Here is a 17,644-nt window from a genome sequence, read left to right as displayed (position 1 = left end):
GCTCCTGGCCAGCCTGGGCCAGAGCCAAGGCAGCGGGGGCCATTCCCTCACTGTTTCTGGGCCACATGAAACCACTTCGCGGGCCGGATCTGGCTCCCGGGCCTTGTGTTTGACATGTCTGCCTTAGGTGAATGTGGTGGCCTGTGCAACCACCAATTTTAGAGTTCCAGTGGCACAATTTGAAGAGTAGGAATCATCTATCAGATTGTACACTGCATAGCATTGAGATAGATCAAATATCATCTTGTCAAAACTGTATCTGCCTGTGCAGTTTCAAATAATTTTATCCTTCTTCCTTCTTGCATTCCTTAAGGCAATAAAAATAGCTTTATTTTATCTTTCCTTTGGCTCAGCTGAATGACCATATGTAATGTCCATGGAGATTCGCAGTCATCCAGGTCATGGTTATCTCAAAGGTGCTTTTTTAAAAGGCAGTTGGACTGGTGTTTTTTTTCCCCTTCCGAGAGAAGAAGACATTTCGCTTCTCATCCAAGAAGCTTCATCAGTTCTGGCTGGATGGTGGGGTAGGGTGCGGGCAGTGGTGGAATTCAAATATGTGAACAACTGGTTCTCTGTGTGGATGCTGCTTCCGGAAGTCCATTCTGGGCCTGGGCAACAAAAAATTTAGCTACCGGTTCTGCCGAAGTGATGCAAACTGGCTGAATCCCACCATTGGGTGGGGGAAATGGAGCGATTAGTTCTGATTCGTTCACACACACACACACACAGACACACACACACACCAGTCAACCAGAACCAATGAAGCTTCTTGAATGAGAAGCGAAAAGTCTTCTTTTCTCTCAAGGGAGAAAACATACTCCAGTTGCTTTTTGAAAAAGATCCTTTGAGAAAAGCACGTGTAATGGTAAATGGGAATGACCTTGGGAGATCAAGTGAAGAGATGCTTCCTCTGGTCAGATAAGAGAGATGGCCAGATAAGAGATAACATAGCCCCTCAGCTTCATAGTGGGCATAATAAATGGTCAGGAGGGACTCTCGCTTAGTTATCAGGCTGTAAAGGGGACAGCAGGAAGTTGTTTTTTTCAGACTTGCAAGATTCTACAAATGTAGCTTTGCAATAAAGTAGAATTAGCTTATCTGATCATGTTTCCTGTCTGGTCTACCTGGTAAGGCTGATACCATGCACACTCAGGTGGAGCATTTCTGATTAGTTTATTGCTGTTTTATGTTTGTTCTTGCTTTGCTGCACACAAAACGAAATCATTGTTTGAAGCAGGTTGAAAATCAATGATTCATAATAATTTACATATACACACACAGTCTCTTTTGCAGAAGGATAGCTGTCAAAGAGGCCTTTTAATAAAATTGTCTCATCATATTGTTCATAAAGGGGACATTGTTCATAAAGGTTTGTGGCCAATGATTGGTCATTTTCTTCATCTGCTTCCCTGTAAAAAAAGAAAGAAAAGTTAGTACAGGTTGAAGCGGATTTTAGAAGGACAACAAAAAAAGACCAATAATGGAAAAGAGTTCTAAAGGCTACCTACGTGCATGTTAGAAATCATTAACACTTATGTATGTATATTAAGAAAGGGACGCGGTGGCTCAGTGGGTTAGGACACTGAGCTTGTCGATCAGAAGGTCGGCAGTTTGGCGGGTCAAATCCCGAGTGCCGCGTAACAGAGTGAGCGCCTGTTACTCGTCCCAGCTTCTGCCAACCTAGCAGCTCGAAAGCATGTAAAAATGCAAGTAGAAAAATAGGGAACACTACGGTGGGAAGGTAACAGCGTTCTGTGCGCCTTTGGCGTCCAGTCATGCCGGCCACATGACCACGGAGACGTCCTCGGACAATCGCTGGCTCTTCGGCTTTGAAACGGAGATGAGCACCGGCCCCTAGAGTCGGAAACGACTAGCACGCATGTGCGGGGGAACCTTTACCTTTACCTATGTATATTAATGAAGATATTTCAGGAAGCCACATCAGAATAGTTGGACAGCTCAACTTTAGAAGAAAAAGCAGGCATTGAATTTAGGTGAAAAAGAAAGAAAATATCACTCCAAATTTGAAACTGCAAAAAGTGTTGAAGCAGAAATCATTGTTAAAATATACTTTATATTGAATTTGAAAGTGATTATTAAATGGAGAATGGAGAATTGGGGGGGGGGAAGAGAGAGAGAGAGAGGCAGTTGTGTTAAAGGGTTGTTTTTCTTTAATTAATTTTATTCCAGTCCACTATTTTTCAACGTTAGCAACTTTTAGGTTGGGTAGACAACAATACTCTGAATTCCCTAGCCAGCAAGCTAATTCTTATATTCAAGATTCCCCTGTATTGTGACACAACACATGGTTATTTTCTGTTCTTCACAGAGACCAGGTATGTCTATAGGTTAGTGTTTAATTATTAGCTCATAGAAATTAAAACAAGGCATGTTTTTCTTTCTATAGTGCTTTTTTTCCTACTCAGATAGAACACATTTTTTTCCTAGTCTACACATAAAACTTATAGGACAAAAATGTGCCCTTGTTTGTTGTCTTTTTTGATCAAATAATTGCATCACATTTACACAGGTGTGTAAACCAAAGAATAAATAGATTACAGTTTGGGATTTTAATTTGGGATTTGTGAGCGAAATTGTTTCCCATCAAAATACAAAGCAATACTTTTTCCCTCCACCATATCTTTAGTCAAAAGGTGACTTGAAAAAGCTTCTATGCAATCCAAACTGAATAAAAATACGAATTAGAAAAAAAAGAACAGTGGCAGGTTTATTTTGAGAGAGACAACAGATTCTGCTGATTTCTTGCTGCTTTCTTAAATACTGACCAGCATAGGGGGGAAAAAACTTGTTTCTAATGCTGCTGTTTTGTTTAACATGCATGCTTCATGTTTTGTACTTTATGTCTGACAGGGAAGATAAAAATATATTTATTTAGTTACATATTTGATATTTTAATAGAGAACAAATATTAATAAAGGCTAGGGACAGCTTATCAAAGCTTTTTTCACCTTGTTTGAACAGGATCTGTGCATATGTTGATTATTGAAGACAAAACTCAGTTAAGACTGATACATGATACCTAATGTGAAAATAAGACGTTGTGCTCCGACAGCTACGATTGTTATAAGAATTGACATATTTTGAAGCCAATCAGGAAGAAAGAAATTTCAATTTATATACATCTGGGTTGCACAGGGCATTGAAGAGCAACTCTACCAAATGAAACCCACTTTGTTTCTATCTGTAACAATGATTTCTGTGCATAAATCATCCAGATGCAGCCATTCCTAGCCTTAGCTAAAAGTCAACAATTAACTTCAGGCTTATTTTATTTATTTTACAAATTTACATAGCCGTCTACCTCACAAAACAAGTGACTATGGTCTAATGTTTTTCTCTAGTATCACTGGCTGTATTGCAGACTTGCAACAGGTTGCCTTGGAATTCTTCTTGGAAGCTTGGAATATCAGGCTATTCCGATAAACAGGACTTCCAGGTTATCTATTTCTTCCTGTAACGCAAACTGCCTGGATGATCAGATTCTACCATAAGAAAATGCCAAGAATTCTGGCATTAACTGGGTCATTTATTTGCTCAGATTAGCTCTTCCCCACACTCCAGGTAATCCTCTCCTAGCAGTGCTTAACAGATCTCCATTCTTGAGTTTTCCATCTTTCATCTCTTGATTGGCACTACCTCGTCTACACAGGGTGGAAATGAGCCAGAGGACTACTCTCTGGGGCAAAACAGAGGGGGGGGTTTGCTCAGAAATGATATAACGTTTTCTAAGATTATATGGAGCACGAGTAAGTACAACTCCAGTAGAGGTAGTCCTGGACCTACAACAGGTCAAAGTTACAACAGCACTGAAAAAGTGACTTATGACTGTTTTTCACACTTACGGCTGTTGCGGCATCCCCATGGTCACGTGATCAAAGTTCAGATGCTCGGCAACCAATTCATGCAGCTCCCCAGGATCACGGGATCCCCTTTGGCGACCTTCTGACAAGCAAAGTCAATGGGGAAGCCAGATTCACTTAACAACCAAATCTCAAACTTAACAACTGCAGTGATTCACTTAGCAACTGCGGTGAGAAAGGTCATAAAATGGGGCAAAACTCACTTAAGCAATGTCTCACTTAGCAACATAAATTCTGGGCTCAATTGCAGTCGTAAGTCGAGGACTACCTGTCGATCGCTCAAATCTACCACCAAACAATAAACTTTGTAGCTCTTATACCTAAGAAATTTCTTTTTTTTAACCAATAGGTGGACCCAAAGCACAAAAGAGGTAAAAGAAATTAAGATTAAGAGAGGAATTAATTAGACTGAACCCGAAGTATCGAGGAGAGGCATCCTCCCTTTTTCTCTCATTTATTCAGCTTAGCTCTTTTTCAACAATTCAAATAGTACTGTAGGAGCAGATGACGTGAGATGCTTTCATTTAGTGGAGCTGAACTACTTATTTGTGGAATTACTGTCGACTACATGGTTCAGAGTTATCCGTGGTTTTGTTTCTTTCAGGCCCTCTGAAATCTTTTTCCTTTCCTTTCCCCCCTTTTACTCTGTAAAGCGTATTAACTGCCTTTCTTCTCTTTCCCCACTCCAAGTTCTCCTAGCTTTCTATCCCCCGTTCCTTATAAGGAAGCCCCCTTCAGTTACTCTAGTAAAATGCAAAGAATCTTCACGACATTGCTTGCAGAAAAAAAATATAGGAAGAAGGTGAGGGCTATCATTTACAGTATGACGGAAGAAGGAAGCCCAGGTGGGAGAAGAAAGGCCGTCATTTCAAGAATAAATTGAGGAAGGAATAAATGAAGGGAGGAAGCCTCCATCAAAAGGTACAGATAGCTCTCCATTACCAACAGTTCATTTTTTGACTGTTCAAAGTTACAACAGCACTAAAAAAAAGTGACTTATGTCACTTGGAGTTCTTCTAGTCCAATCCCTCCCCAAGCAGGAAACCACGGTAGCATTCCCATGGTCGCACAATCAAAATTCAAATGCTTGACAATTGACTCATATTTATGACGGTTGCAGTGTCCCAGGATCATGTGATTACCTTTTTTGACCTTCTGACAAGCGAAGGGGAATGGGGAGGCCAGATTCACTTAACAACCGTGTGACTAACTTAACAAGTGCAGTGATTCACTTAACAACTGCGCAAGTCGCAGAAGGGGCCAAACTCATTCAACAACTGCCTCACTTAGCAACAGAAATTTTGGGCTCAATTGTGGTTGTAAGTAGAGGATTACCTGTATGCCTAAAAATTACTGTCTTTAAATAAATGGGGGGGGGATCAGAATTCCGTAAAGATGTTGCAAAAAGCCTGAAAAAAAAGGAAAGGGGATGTGAAGGACAGGAATGAAAAGTTAGGCAAATGAACTGAAGCAAGACTAAGCAACGATGGACAGAGTAAGAATGAAAAAGGGGAAGATGGTTGAGGAAACTACTTGAGTGCAAAAGAGAGCAATGACACCCACAGAATCGTTCAAAAAGAATCTGGACAAAAGTGAGATATGGCAGCAGATCTAAAGGGTTACAAATAGGGTAGCTTGATTGCAAGAGTTAACTCACAACTCCTCCCTCAGCTAGGTCGCTTTTCTGGAAAAGGCAATTAAAAAAACCCCATAACTTTCTGCTTGAGTTTGCACTTGAATTATGTTCTGTAGTAGACAGATCTCCATGGAGGTGAAGGCAGAGTTATCAATTTTTTTTCAGCTTTTCACTTTCACTTTTTTCAGCAAATCACTTCATTCTGAGGTTTCCTCTTTTGAACTCAAAATAGCTTGACTTCATACATTACACCAAAATAATATCACACAAATCTCAGAATTGTTGCTCTCTAGCTAGTTCTTTAACCATGTTCTGTGTTTGGCAGCTGAGTCTTATTTTCAGCTCAGCCACAGTTCAGCAGGATTTGCTCTAGACCCAGTTTCGAAACATGTATCTTCAATGGAGGTTTTTTTTCCCTTTTGTAGCTCCAAAGGCCAAATATCGTATCCATTAAGAATGTGGATAAAGAATAGGTGCTGGCTGTTGTGTCGACATATTGGTTAATTGAAGATTACACTAGAGTAGGGGTGTCAAACTGTTGGCCCGCGGACCAGATGCGTCTTGGCGAAACCATGCCCACCCTTTTGCCGGCCATGGAAAAAAAGTCATGATACATCGCGACATGTCATGTGACATTGCGAGTTTGACACCCTGCACTAGAGGATATATTCATGACCTCATTGGGTATTGAGATTCATGTCAATTAAGACAGTTGTGAGTCAGCCTCAAACTATTTCCAAAGGCATGAGGAGCAAGAACAGTGGAAGTGCCTGAAGCAAATGAGAGGGTTCTTTGATTTTGGCTTAGCATGTGCAGGAACATGCTAAGCCATGTGGTTTATAAACCATTGTTTATGGTTTAGCTGTTGTATTTCTCCCTTGGGAATTCTGCAGAGGAGTTTGTTCCTCTCAAGTTTCCTAGTTCATCCATTGTACTTGATTGCTCAGTAAACATTCTGAATATTCCCTTCTCCCAATAATATTGTATACTTAGTATTAAACTAGAGCGGGGGTCTTCAAACTTGGCCCTTTTATGACTTGTGGTCTTCAAATCCCAGAATTCCTCAGCCAGGCATGCTGGCTGAGGAATTCTGGGAGTTGAAGACCACAAATCATAAAAGGGCCAAGTTTGAAGACCCCTGGACTACCGAGATGCCAAATAGATTAGCCTTGTACTTTAGGTTCTAGGAAAAATGTTGCCAGTCATAAATTCTATGGCTATAAAGTTATATTAGTTTTGCCACGGATGACTCTTAGTTCTATAATACAGAAGACATGGGTGAGAAAAGTAAGCTGTGTAGAGGGAATTTAAATACATTCTATTTTTTAAAGAAAAAAAGATATAAAAGGAGAATTGAAGTCTTGAAATTGAATATTTAGTTAAAAAGCAATATAACAAATTCAGGTAGTTCTTTCCACCTGAAATAATTATAGATTTTTTTTACATTTAACTTTTTAAAAAAACAGTAAACCACCCATGGAGGAAATGAACCTGTAATAATTATAAAAATAATAATCTAGCCAGATGAACTCGTCTATGCTTTGTGCACCATGGAAATCTGTATTTAAATGAATCAGCATTTTGGGTTTCAGAATTCCTAGAAAAGTATTATCTGAGAGTAAATGACAGAGTCTACAAATTGAATGTTTATTTGATTACATTAATGAAGTGAGCTCGTAAATATAACTTTCCTCTGGTCCCCTGCAAAGAAACCCTCTTCATCTAAATAATGTTACAATAAACATTACTTTTTATAAACACATCTTAAGTTCTCTCTGTATTTAGAAAAAGGACACTAAACAACAAAGTACTTTAAAATATCTTGGACTTTGCAATAAAACGTTTATTTCATTTCAACCTTTATGAGAGAATTTGGATGCTGAAAAGAGAAAGGAAGAAAGAAAAAGTCTTTTCATTGTAAAATAAATATAATTAATGAAAGAGCAAAGTCCCCTAAAAGTTTAGCATTTCGCTTTGGCCATGGGAAAAAGTTAAGTGCGCCCATAACTTTTCCATTTACTTAATGGGATTTAAAGGTGTTACTTCTGGCTAGAATGTATCTGTAGCTAAACACAAGGTAAACAAATTGCTTAAAGATCTCCCCTCAGAGTATCTATCCAAAAGCTCAAACTCCCTAGGAATGTTTCAGAAGCTGTTGATTTAAGAGTTTTTTGTGAATTAACAGTGCTGTTTATAAAGGACACGAATTCCATGCTGTTTCAACCATGCACTTTTAGGCCCTTCCCAGATGTTTTGAAAACAAACCTGGTTTTTCCTTTAAGCGTTATTTGGATTGGCATCCTCTGTTGGCACAGCTCATATGGCTTTTAGAAGCTGCCGTGCAGAAATTAAATAAGTTCTGCTTTCCAAACTGCTTTTTCCCCCAGCCCAGGAAAAGCTTCTTTCACTTAATTCTTGCGTGGCAAGTTACCTTGAAAAGCACTGGATAAACAACCATTTTTGACGTTTCCTTTTTTTAAGAAAATAATTTTAAACACTGCATGAGTATTAGGTAGATAATACTGCAGGATCAGTCGAAGGGAAGAAATGCTTTATTTTGAAAAACAGCATTTTGTTTTTTAAGAAATAGGAGGGGAAGTATTTTCTCGTTCATAAACAGCCTTGGTGGAGCAGTGGGCTAATGCCTCCTTAAGTAACACCAGCTGCCTGCAATTAGTGCAGGTTCGAGTCCCACCAGGCTAAAGGTTGACTCAGCCTTCCATCCTTCCGAGGTAGGTAAAATGAGGACCCAGATTGTTGGGGGCAACAAGCTGACTTTGTAAAAATGCCGCTGGGGGGGGCCGAAAACCCTAATAAGCAGGCATATACATAGAATGAAGGCTATTGCTATGCACATTGATTTGTGATTTAGATTGTAAGCCGCCCTGAGTCTTCGAAGAAGGGTGGGATATAAATGGGATTAAAATATATATATATCTACTCAGAACTCTCACTCACTGAGTTCAATAGGAGTTACCACTAAACAGGCATGCATAGGGATTCTCAGTAGAGGATAATGGTGGATTTCTAGATAGCACTACTGCAACTTTCACCATGTGTCATCTTTGGCATACTGCCCCACCCCAGCCCACTCTGGAAATCAGGGCTACATTTCACTGACCTTGGAAGGATGGAAGGCTGAGTCAACCTCAAGCCCCCTGAGGATCAAACTCCAGGCTGCGGGCAGAGTTAGCCTGCAATACTGCATTCTACCCACTACACCACTAGGCTCCTATATATACAGCTCTATAGGGCTAGAGACCAATATGATTTTGAGCACCACCTTGTCCTTTACCTATAGGAACTGAAAAGATTGAGAAGATCAGGCAACCCAGAAAAGCTGGCAAATCCAAATCAGTCCTTTGCAGTAATTCATCTTTGTAACTGTGAATTATTCCCCTCTCTTGGTTATGTGGGTGGATGAAGGGGTGCAAAAATAGAGGAAGCAATTCCTAAAGTGGCACCCTCCAAATATGGTGGCATTTCAGATCCAAAAGGGGTTGTATTCCCAAGCCACCTGAATGGCAAGAGATTGGGGAAGGTTGAGCTGAGACCAGCAACAAAAGAAAACCAGGTGAAAATAGTTTGCTAAAAATTAGGATTAGCCAGATGTGTATATTGTCCGTTCGTTAGTTAGTTGTCCTGAATGATGAAACAGACTGTTGATGAATGATGAAACAGATTGGATTGCTTGATGGCAGTCTATGGGATAAAGATATTATTTATCAAAAGACAAAGGAGCAGTATTTAGTAAACAAATAATAGAAAAACCTACATTTCCTTGCAGCAGTGGAAAACAAAGGTCCAGTTAAATGAGAAATGAGGCGGCAGGAATGCCATTCTTTGTCTCTTAATAAAAATGCTTTTCCAACCAGAGTAGTGGCAACTGGGGTAGGGAAAATGATAGGCAAGTAACAGAGAAAAAATGTGCCCTGTCAGTTGTTTCAACCTGGATTTGCTCCTTGACAGCTTCTATTTACAAAAACAAAGGGAAAGAATTCACACAACAGTAAGACTGAAAACACAGATTTTAAAACTTGCACCAGTCCAGGAATACAAGGACAGGCTAAGCCATCAAGGAGCTTTGGACCAGGAGAATATTTTACTGAGAAATGTTCTTGGTAAAACCCAGACATCAAATCTTACCACCACCTTGAATATGCATTTGGATCATCTTGGGCTCATGTTTAGATGTTGAAAAACTCCATTTTCTTTCACAGTTTTATAGAATATGCTGTGTAATTAAAAGCCCTTTTGGGAAGCTAATTTGCCCAATCGAGGAGGTTCTCTATCACTTGTAATCCTCAGGTCTAGCCTGCTAGTCACAGATTATCTTGTGGCCAAATCTACTTTCCTTACTACCATAATAGCAGTTAAAAACTCCCATCCAGTTATGCCATTATGTCAATGGGATTATCCTGAAATTTTGAGGGGTACAGTACTTGGATTCAAGTCCCTAAGCTTAATAGTCAATTTACTGGATGCTAAGCAATCTCCAGGGAATGTATTTCACAGCCTGGAGTGAGTTTCTCCTGCAGATCATCAGGTACAGACCTGAACACACCAATCTTTAACCATGCTCCCCCCCCACTCCAAAACTAGCAACTAGCACAAGCCATTGCATCCAGTTATACAGTATAAAGGATGAATTTCGAATTACTGCTTCATTTTACATCAAATGGGCAAGTTCCATCTCAGGGACACACAGAGGCACAGACAAACTGTATGCCATCTCTCAAATTTTGGCTCCTGGGATCTGCACCCTCGCCCTAGTTGCACTTCTCCAGATAGTCCTCGGTGACAAAATCATCCACAATAGCCTTCCATTCTATTGCTGGGGGATAGTCAGTTTCTGTAATGGTTAAGGCCTCAGGCTAGAAACCAGGAGATCCTGAGTTCTAGTCCGACCTTTGGCGCAAAACCAGCTGGGTGACCTTGAACTAGTCATTTTCTCTCAGCCCTAGGAAGCGGGCAACGCAAGCAAGCCACTTCCCAAACCTTGCCAAGAAAATTGCAGGGACCCATCCAGCCAGTCAACGCTGACGCGAACACACCGCACATTTCCCCCTAAAACTCCACACACTCCTATTTTGATCAGTTGACTTCGAGTTGACTCTCTCTCGAGTCAACTGCTCCGCGGGCACCTTAAAGCTCTACTTTCCCACGGGTCAGACTAAAACGGTAAGAGCACCGTCCTAGTTTTTCCTTCTTAGCAACCCAACAACCTTCCTACGGGAGGTCAGTTCCCGAAAGGTTCGGAGCTGCAGACCAAATAAAACTCCCGTCGATAAGGCGGCACGAAAAAAAGGACATCTAAGGGCAGCAGCGTCACTGCGCCTTCACTGAGCTTTAGGGAGCATGCGTCAGGGCCACGCACATGCTCCTTGCTCCAGCGTCCTGGTTAGCGTGTGTGCGGCTGGACCAGGAAGGGTAAAAAAAAAAAAAGGGGGGGAGGGGTGGGGGGTGGGAAATGAATGCCTCGCGGGCGGAGTGGAGTGGGGTGGGGGGGGGGAGAGAGAGAGTTGAGCTTGGACCAGCGGTGGCGCGCGCGCGCGCACGCGCGCGAGGATGCGTTCGCTGCGGGCCCGCTGGATGCCATTGGCTCCTCGGCTGGTGCGTCAAGCTTTGCCTCCCGGGAGCCGAAGTCCCTTCCGCGGGACAAACTTGCCAGCCGCCTTCCCGGGCCGCTCTTCCCTAGGGGGCTCCGAGCGGCGGCCGCCCCGGGGCCGTGCGAGACGAGAGGGCGGGCGGGCAGCGACAAGGCTGTGCCCCAGTTTGTGTCCAATCAGAGAATGAATTGTGTGCACCGAGCAGGGCAGCAAATGCGTAAACAACAAGCTCTGGGAAAGTCCTCCTCCCCCCCTCCCCCCCCACTGCACCGCTCCCTCCACTCCGCGGCGCGAGCCTTCCTCCTCGCAGACTCTCGACGTCCTCCTCCTCCTCCTCCCTCCCTCGCTCGCTCGCTCCTTCCCCCTCCCCGGCGGAACTCCTGTCAGCTGAACGGCAGCTTCCAGCGCACCTCTCGCTCCCCGGCACCATCCAGGACTCGGGCGCTGCGTCTGCGGGCTCCGCTCTCGGGGCGTTCCGGGGGGAAGGTAAGGGCCGTCTGCCCCGGCTCTTCTCCCGCGCTCCCTTTCAACTCTCTTCCGACAACCCCGGAGGAAAGTTGAGGGAAGGGGAGGGGAGGAGGGGAGGGGTGAGGAACGAAGGCGTCGGGCGAAGGGCCGGCGGCTGAGGCGAAGGGGGGAACGGCTTCCCCTGTCAGAACAAGTTGAGGGAAGCGGCGTCTCTGCTCCGGCCGCTTCGCGCCTGGAAGCAGCCCGGGGAGCCGCGGACACTCGCCCGCCGCGGTTCCCAAGGACCGGCAAAGAGAGTTTTAACTTCTTTCTTGTTTGCCTCAAAAAAACCCCGCTTCTTCTCCCCTCCTCCCCCCGCCCCAAACCCCGCTTAATTCGGAGCCGCTCCCAAGCGCGCGCGGGCTGAGAGAAGCGGCTCGGCCAGGCTGACATTTCCCAACGGTCTCTGTGTGTGTGTGTGTGTGTGTGTGTGTGTGTGGTGGCGGCTGGGGGGAAAACCCGAAGAGACCCTTTGGCTTGAACCTCGGCAAAGGGGAACCGAGGGCGGCCAAGCAAAGCCCACCCCGGCCGCGAGGGCGAGGGCGGCCTGAGGCTGCTGCGTCGCTTCTTCCATTCCGGATTTTTCTAGCCCAACCGGCGTCTCTCGGGGTTTTTTTTTCCACCCCCCCCCCCAAAAGAGCGAAGGGTGGCTGGTCCGGAGGAGCATCTGCTCCTCTCGGTGCCCGAAGGCGGCTCTGCTTGCTGGCTGGCTTCCTCTTTTGATTTGCTTGGGAGCCCGTATTATGTAAGGTGTCACAGGAGGAGGAACGGTGCAAGTTGTGACTGGGGCGAAGAGAGAGCCGGATACACCTCTCCCCCCCTCTCCCTCTCCCTCTCCCTCTCTCTCTCTCTCTCTCTCTCGGGTGCGATGTTTCTGGCCCTGCTCAAGCCGGAGGAAAGCTTCTTGCACACGCGCAGTCAAAATCTCAAAAGTGAAACTGAAGAACCGATCGTGCACCTGACCAGGCAGGTGCCTGAGTCCAAAGGGACGTGGGTTTTTTTTTTTTTTTAAAAAAGAGTTTTTCGGGATGGAAACGTCACCTATTGACTGAGGTGTGTTACCCTATCTTGTCGGGCACGTGTTGGGTTTTCTCCCGGGGTGGGGTGGGGGTTGCTTTCGTCATGGGAGGAAAAGAGGGGTAATCGATATTTGGAGCCGTGGGTGGAGTTGAAAGAACTCGGGGGCGTATCGAATCCCGCCGATTCTGGGTAAAAAGGATTTGTGGATTAGAAACCTACCACGTGTGTTTTGCTTGTTAATTTGGCCTGAAAAAGGATGACTGAATGGATGAATCATCAGTTCCCTGGAATAGTGACTCACTTCTGCTACACGCGCGCCCGCGAGCGTGCATGCTTTAGATTAAGGGTGGTGCTTTTGCGATCTCGGATCGAAGTAGACAGGGATGGTGTAGTGCAGTAGGAGAAACAAAAATTAAAAAGGGGGGTGGTGGTCTACTTTTCGGTGTCCATTCCAACAAATTTCATTTGGAGCCGAACTGAACTTTTGGGCTTTTGTATTTATTATTATTATTTAGTCTTGGCATGTTAAATTATCTTAAATATATGACTAAATGAGGAGTAATGTCAAGATGACATTCGTCTAGTTTGCAATTAGTAGAAGCTTTGAATTTTATTCAAGAACATGGGGGGTGGGGGTTGTGCCTTAGGGAAAAGGAGAGAGATATGAAATGATGAAATGTAAATTTATTTCTCTAACATATTACTTACTCCCTTTGGTTTCCTTTACAGAAGTTAACTTTGCTATGAAGAATTTTAAGACATTTTGGCATTTCAGCTTGTTGAAATTATGTAATATACATTTAATTTAAATACAAAGCAATGGCTAGCAGTGCCCCTTCATTAAGTTCTGTTGTCTTGCTTTTTTAGAAGAGTTTCTAAATAAAAAAAAAATTAGTATGGAGATGCCACCATACTAAGCATAGTAGTATGGACCACAGCAGAACATGATAAAATAGCCAGTTTTTATGGTAGATTATTGGGGGTTTGAAACATTTATTGTCCGAGGATATGCAATCATTTAATGTTGTATTAAAACAGGTTTCTTGATTTGCATAACTGCAGTGTACTTCCATCCAAGTAAAACAAACAGAATCATTTCTTCATTTATTGTTTTGTTCAGAGCCTTAATGTTGAAATCATTGGCAATAAACCAGTGTGGTTTAATGGACAGAAGTTTGAACTAAGCCCATCAGCTGTGTTGATGGACTCATCTCAATTAAATTTAAGTTACAATTACAATCCTAAACCTAGTGCTATTGGAGTAAATCACCCTGAATTCAGTGAAATTTAGCTGCACAGCCATTTCCATATTATTGATTTATAGTATCTCATAGTATTATCTAGTTATTGCTGCAGGAATCTAAAGCCTGCCTTCATTTATAATATATCACCACAGCATTGGCCCACTATAGAACAATATAAATCATTGGTGTGGAAATAGCCTAAATAAACATACACTGAATCACATGTTAAGCCCCACTGAGATTTCTGAGGAAAGTTAGTCAGAAATAGCTAACTCAGCACTAATTTTAGTAGAGTACTAAATTTAATTTGCATTAGATTGCTGCTCTGAGTATCTACTAGGAAATATGAGCTACACAACTTAGTGGGGTTTATTTTTTGCATAGTGGTGTAGGTCTGCTGTGACGTAGTTCAAATTCTGATAAACATTTGATGGCCAAGCCACAATTAATACTATAGGGCTGAGAACTACAAAATATGCATGAACATTTATATAGTTACAGCAACATTTTGAGTGGGGATTTTTGGGTACATTCCTTTTAAATTATGATAGAATGTTTCCCACTTCAAAATAGCAGAAAACAGTGCAATTGGTTTTCAGCAAAGATCCGGGAGCTGCAGGATGGCTAAAAAGATGAACAATATGTATATGTATCCAGCATGTCTTTCCCTTTCATTGAACAAAGTAAGAAAGAGTAAGGAGTAGTGGGCAAAATAAGCTGAAAGCAAAAGATCAGTAGAAATTTAACTTGAATTTAATTTCTACCGGTACAATTTATTAAACTTTACCATGACTTTCTAACCTTACAAATTATCCTTGCTTCAACAGTATTCATATATTGTATCATATGTTGCCTTTTCTCTTTAAATTTCTTGCCTATCTTTATGAGGAGACCTGAAAACTTCATCCTTGTACAAGCTGGTTAAAGTATCAGCTCTGTCTAATAGATTCAGATCTTGCTCAGATCCTATAAGAACATCTGAGATACAATATTTAATGGGTTTTGTGATTTAGAAAGCATTTATGCAACATAAATACTGATTTTTTTGTAATTACAACAATGTCTTTTTTATCCATGCTTATCCTCACTAGAGACTAAAGTGTGGGTAGATGTTTATAGACTCAGTGTTACTGTGACTTTGAACTACACTAGCTAATTTGCATATTCGTAGCTTTCTTAGCTTCTGATCAGGATGTTACTTTCTGTCATTTGCAGAGGAAGTTGTAGCCCAGAAGTTCACAGAAATATAAGTAGCAGTAGTTGGTTCTAATAGGCTTAGCTACAAATTCATCATGTGAAAATATGTTACTAAATATGAAAAACTTTGAAGACTTCCATCTGAGTTACATATTGGGGGGGTTGGTCTTTTTAATTAAATATATGTATTATTGCAATTTATATTCCATTAATTCTCAAAAGCTCTAAATGGCTTATAAACAATACAAATAATACAAAATAAAATAGCTAGATAAAAATTCACCAACCAATAATATTAAATCTTCCTATCCATTAAGACAGCAAGGAAAATAGTCATGATAACAGTTTGCCTACTGGAAGAAGAGAACATAGTATATTTATCAATCCTCAGAAGCTTTCCTGAATACCAGCAATTGGTGGGATTTTTCATTATCCTATGAGAGTGAGAATGCCTAGAGGGTTACCCTTATGGGAAAAAAGAAACAGGAATATTATTCAAAGTATTTGGTTATACGAACCAGAAAAGCATTAATCAAGAACTTTCTGTTCTTAGATCATCAAAATTTCAATCCTGATGTTATGTTTTATATTTCATGCAATTTTAAATTATTGTATGCCATAATAATTTAGTGCTTATGAAAGAAAAATAGAATAGATCACCATCATTTTAGCCACTGTCTATCCACTGCAGGATGAAGGCCTCTTCTGTATGTTTCCAACCTCTATGATCCTGAGCTTTCTTTTGCCAATTGGACCCACAATACTTGCTGATGTCTTTCGTAGAGACTTTTTGTCAAGTGGGGTCCATTCTATGACTGCCTTGATCCACCTGCCATCAGTTCTTCTTGCTACATGACCAGCCCATTTCCATTTCAATTTTTTTACTCTCTTGATATCCTATACTTTTGTTTGTTCTCTAATCCATGTGCAGGTCTTTCTATCTTGTCTAGTGATGCCAAGCATGTATCTTTCCATGGCTCTTTGCACCACTCATAGCTTTTGTATCGAAGTTAGTGTCCATGTTTCACTGGCATATGTTAGAGAAGGTAACACACACTGACCAAAAACATTTCAGGCATACGGAGAGGTTGTTCTTGAAAATTGTGCTTAGCTTGCTGATTACCTGCCAATCACTTTTAACACGCCATTCAATTTCCATTATTTTATCACTTTCCATTGAGATCCATCGGCCAAGGTATACTGTGTGTAGTGGTTTACTACATCTTGTTTTTCTCCAAACATAACTTTTTTTCTTTCTTTACTGAATTTGTTAAACATAACCTGGCTCTTTTTCAGGTTTATTTATAAGCCAAATGGTTCTCCTGCTCTATGCAGGTCTTTGTAGCTCTTCTGGGTCTTGTGAGAACATCGTAAGTCTCTCTCTCTCTCTCTCTCTCTCTCTCTCTCTCTCTCTCTCTCTCTCTCTCTCTCTCTCTGTGTGTGTGTGTGTGTGTATTTATATATGTATGTATTGTGTGTATATATCACAATATATATCTATTGCAAAGAATTCACTGCTCACTCCAGGAGTTCAATTCTGAACGGCTCAAGCACTCTATTCTTCTGATGTTGGTAAAATGAGGACCCAAATTGTTGGGGGCAATATGCTAACATTGTAAACCACTTAGAGAGGGTAAAGTACATAATGTAAAGCACTATGAAGCGGTATATAACAGTTGCAAGCTAAATCCCACTGCAAGATGGGTGGTAAGTTTAACAGACAAATAAACAATGATAGTGGTGGCACTATGCTATTTTTTCATTAGTTTTCAAACTGCTATAGATACAAATCCATGCATAAAAGTTGAAGTGTTTTATCTAGAATACTCTTCATTTATAAATGGTTTGCATATGAAAAACTTGGTCAAATCATTATTATTCTTTTGAAAGCACAACTTCATGATATTTCTTTATCAGGTGTTACTTTTAACACAATCATGTCTCTGGTTGCTAAATGAGGCAGTAAGTGAGGTCTACCTTAAAAGAGACTATGTGAATCAACCAAAATATCTTACAAAGATGTTAAAATTTCTCAAAAAGAGCTCAGAAAAGCTCTTTTTTTAACTTTTCCCAAAACTAATGTGAGAGACAGAAAAACCTCCTGTGGAAGGCTATTTCAGACGGCCAGCACCATTACAGAAAAACAGTGCTTCTGGGCTTTTGCCCACCCAAATCCTCAATAATTATACTTGGCCAATGTTTCTCGTGGCAGGAAGCGATGGAGCCAATTCTAGTGGAAAAATATCCTGCAGATAATTTAGTACCAAGTCATAAAAGGCTTTATATATGAATTCAAGTCTCTGAAAAACTATCTTGTGTGTTACTGCAGTTATGCATACGGTAGTTAGAACTTCTAACAAAAGGATTGTCTAAGTAAAATGTGGTAAGGATAGACAAATTTCATATGCCATATGATAAAAGTACTAGTCATGTAATAAACCCTATTTATTTACAATAGATTAGCATTGCTGATAATTCCAGAGAATTCCATAGGTATTAGTTTAGCAGATTAGCATGTATACCACCTAAAATGTGCATGCTGACGTGAAT

The 17,644-nt window shown here is 41.4% G+C and overlaps 1 protein-coding gene across 2 annotated transcripts in view; it reads left to right on the top strand.

Moving 5' to 3' along the window:
* The first annotated feature begins 11,050 nt into the window (after nt 1-11,050).
* The window catches only part of PCGF5 (polycomb group ring finger 5), a 42,745-nt gene continuing 36,151 nt past the window's right edge, over nt 11,051-17,644 (top strand). The window contains exon 1 of one of the 2 annotated variants that reach the window (XM_081329879.1): nt 11,051-11,612. The gene's annotated coding sequence lies outside the window, so the exon portion shown is untranslated. Of the gene's footprint in view, nt 11,613-12,396; nt 12,687-17,644 lie in introns of those variants that run through there. The other variant, XM_081329880.1, reaches the window with a different exon arrangement.

The sequence above is a fragment of the Vipera berus genome, assembly GCF_964194415.1.
Source record: "Vipera berus genome assembly, chromosome: 5".
NCBI classification, from domain to species: Eukaryota; Metazoa; Chordata; class Lepidosauria; order Squamata; family Viperidae; genus Vipera; species Vipera berus.
The sequence above is the reverse complement of the archived record's forward strand: the minus strand, read 5'-3'. Positions and strand labels throughout refer to the sequence as shown.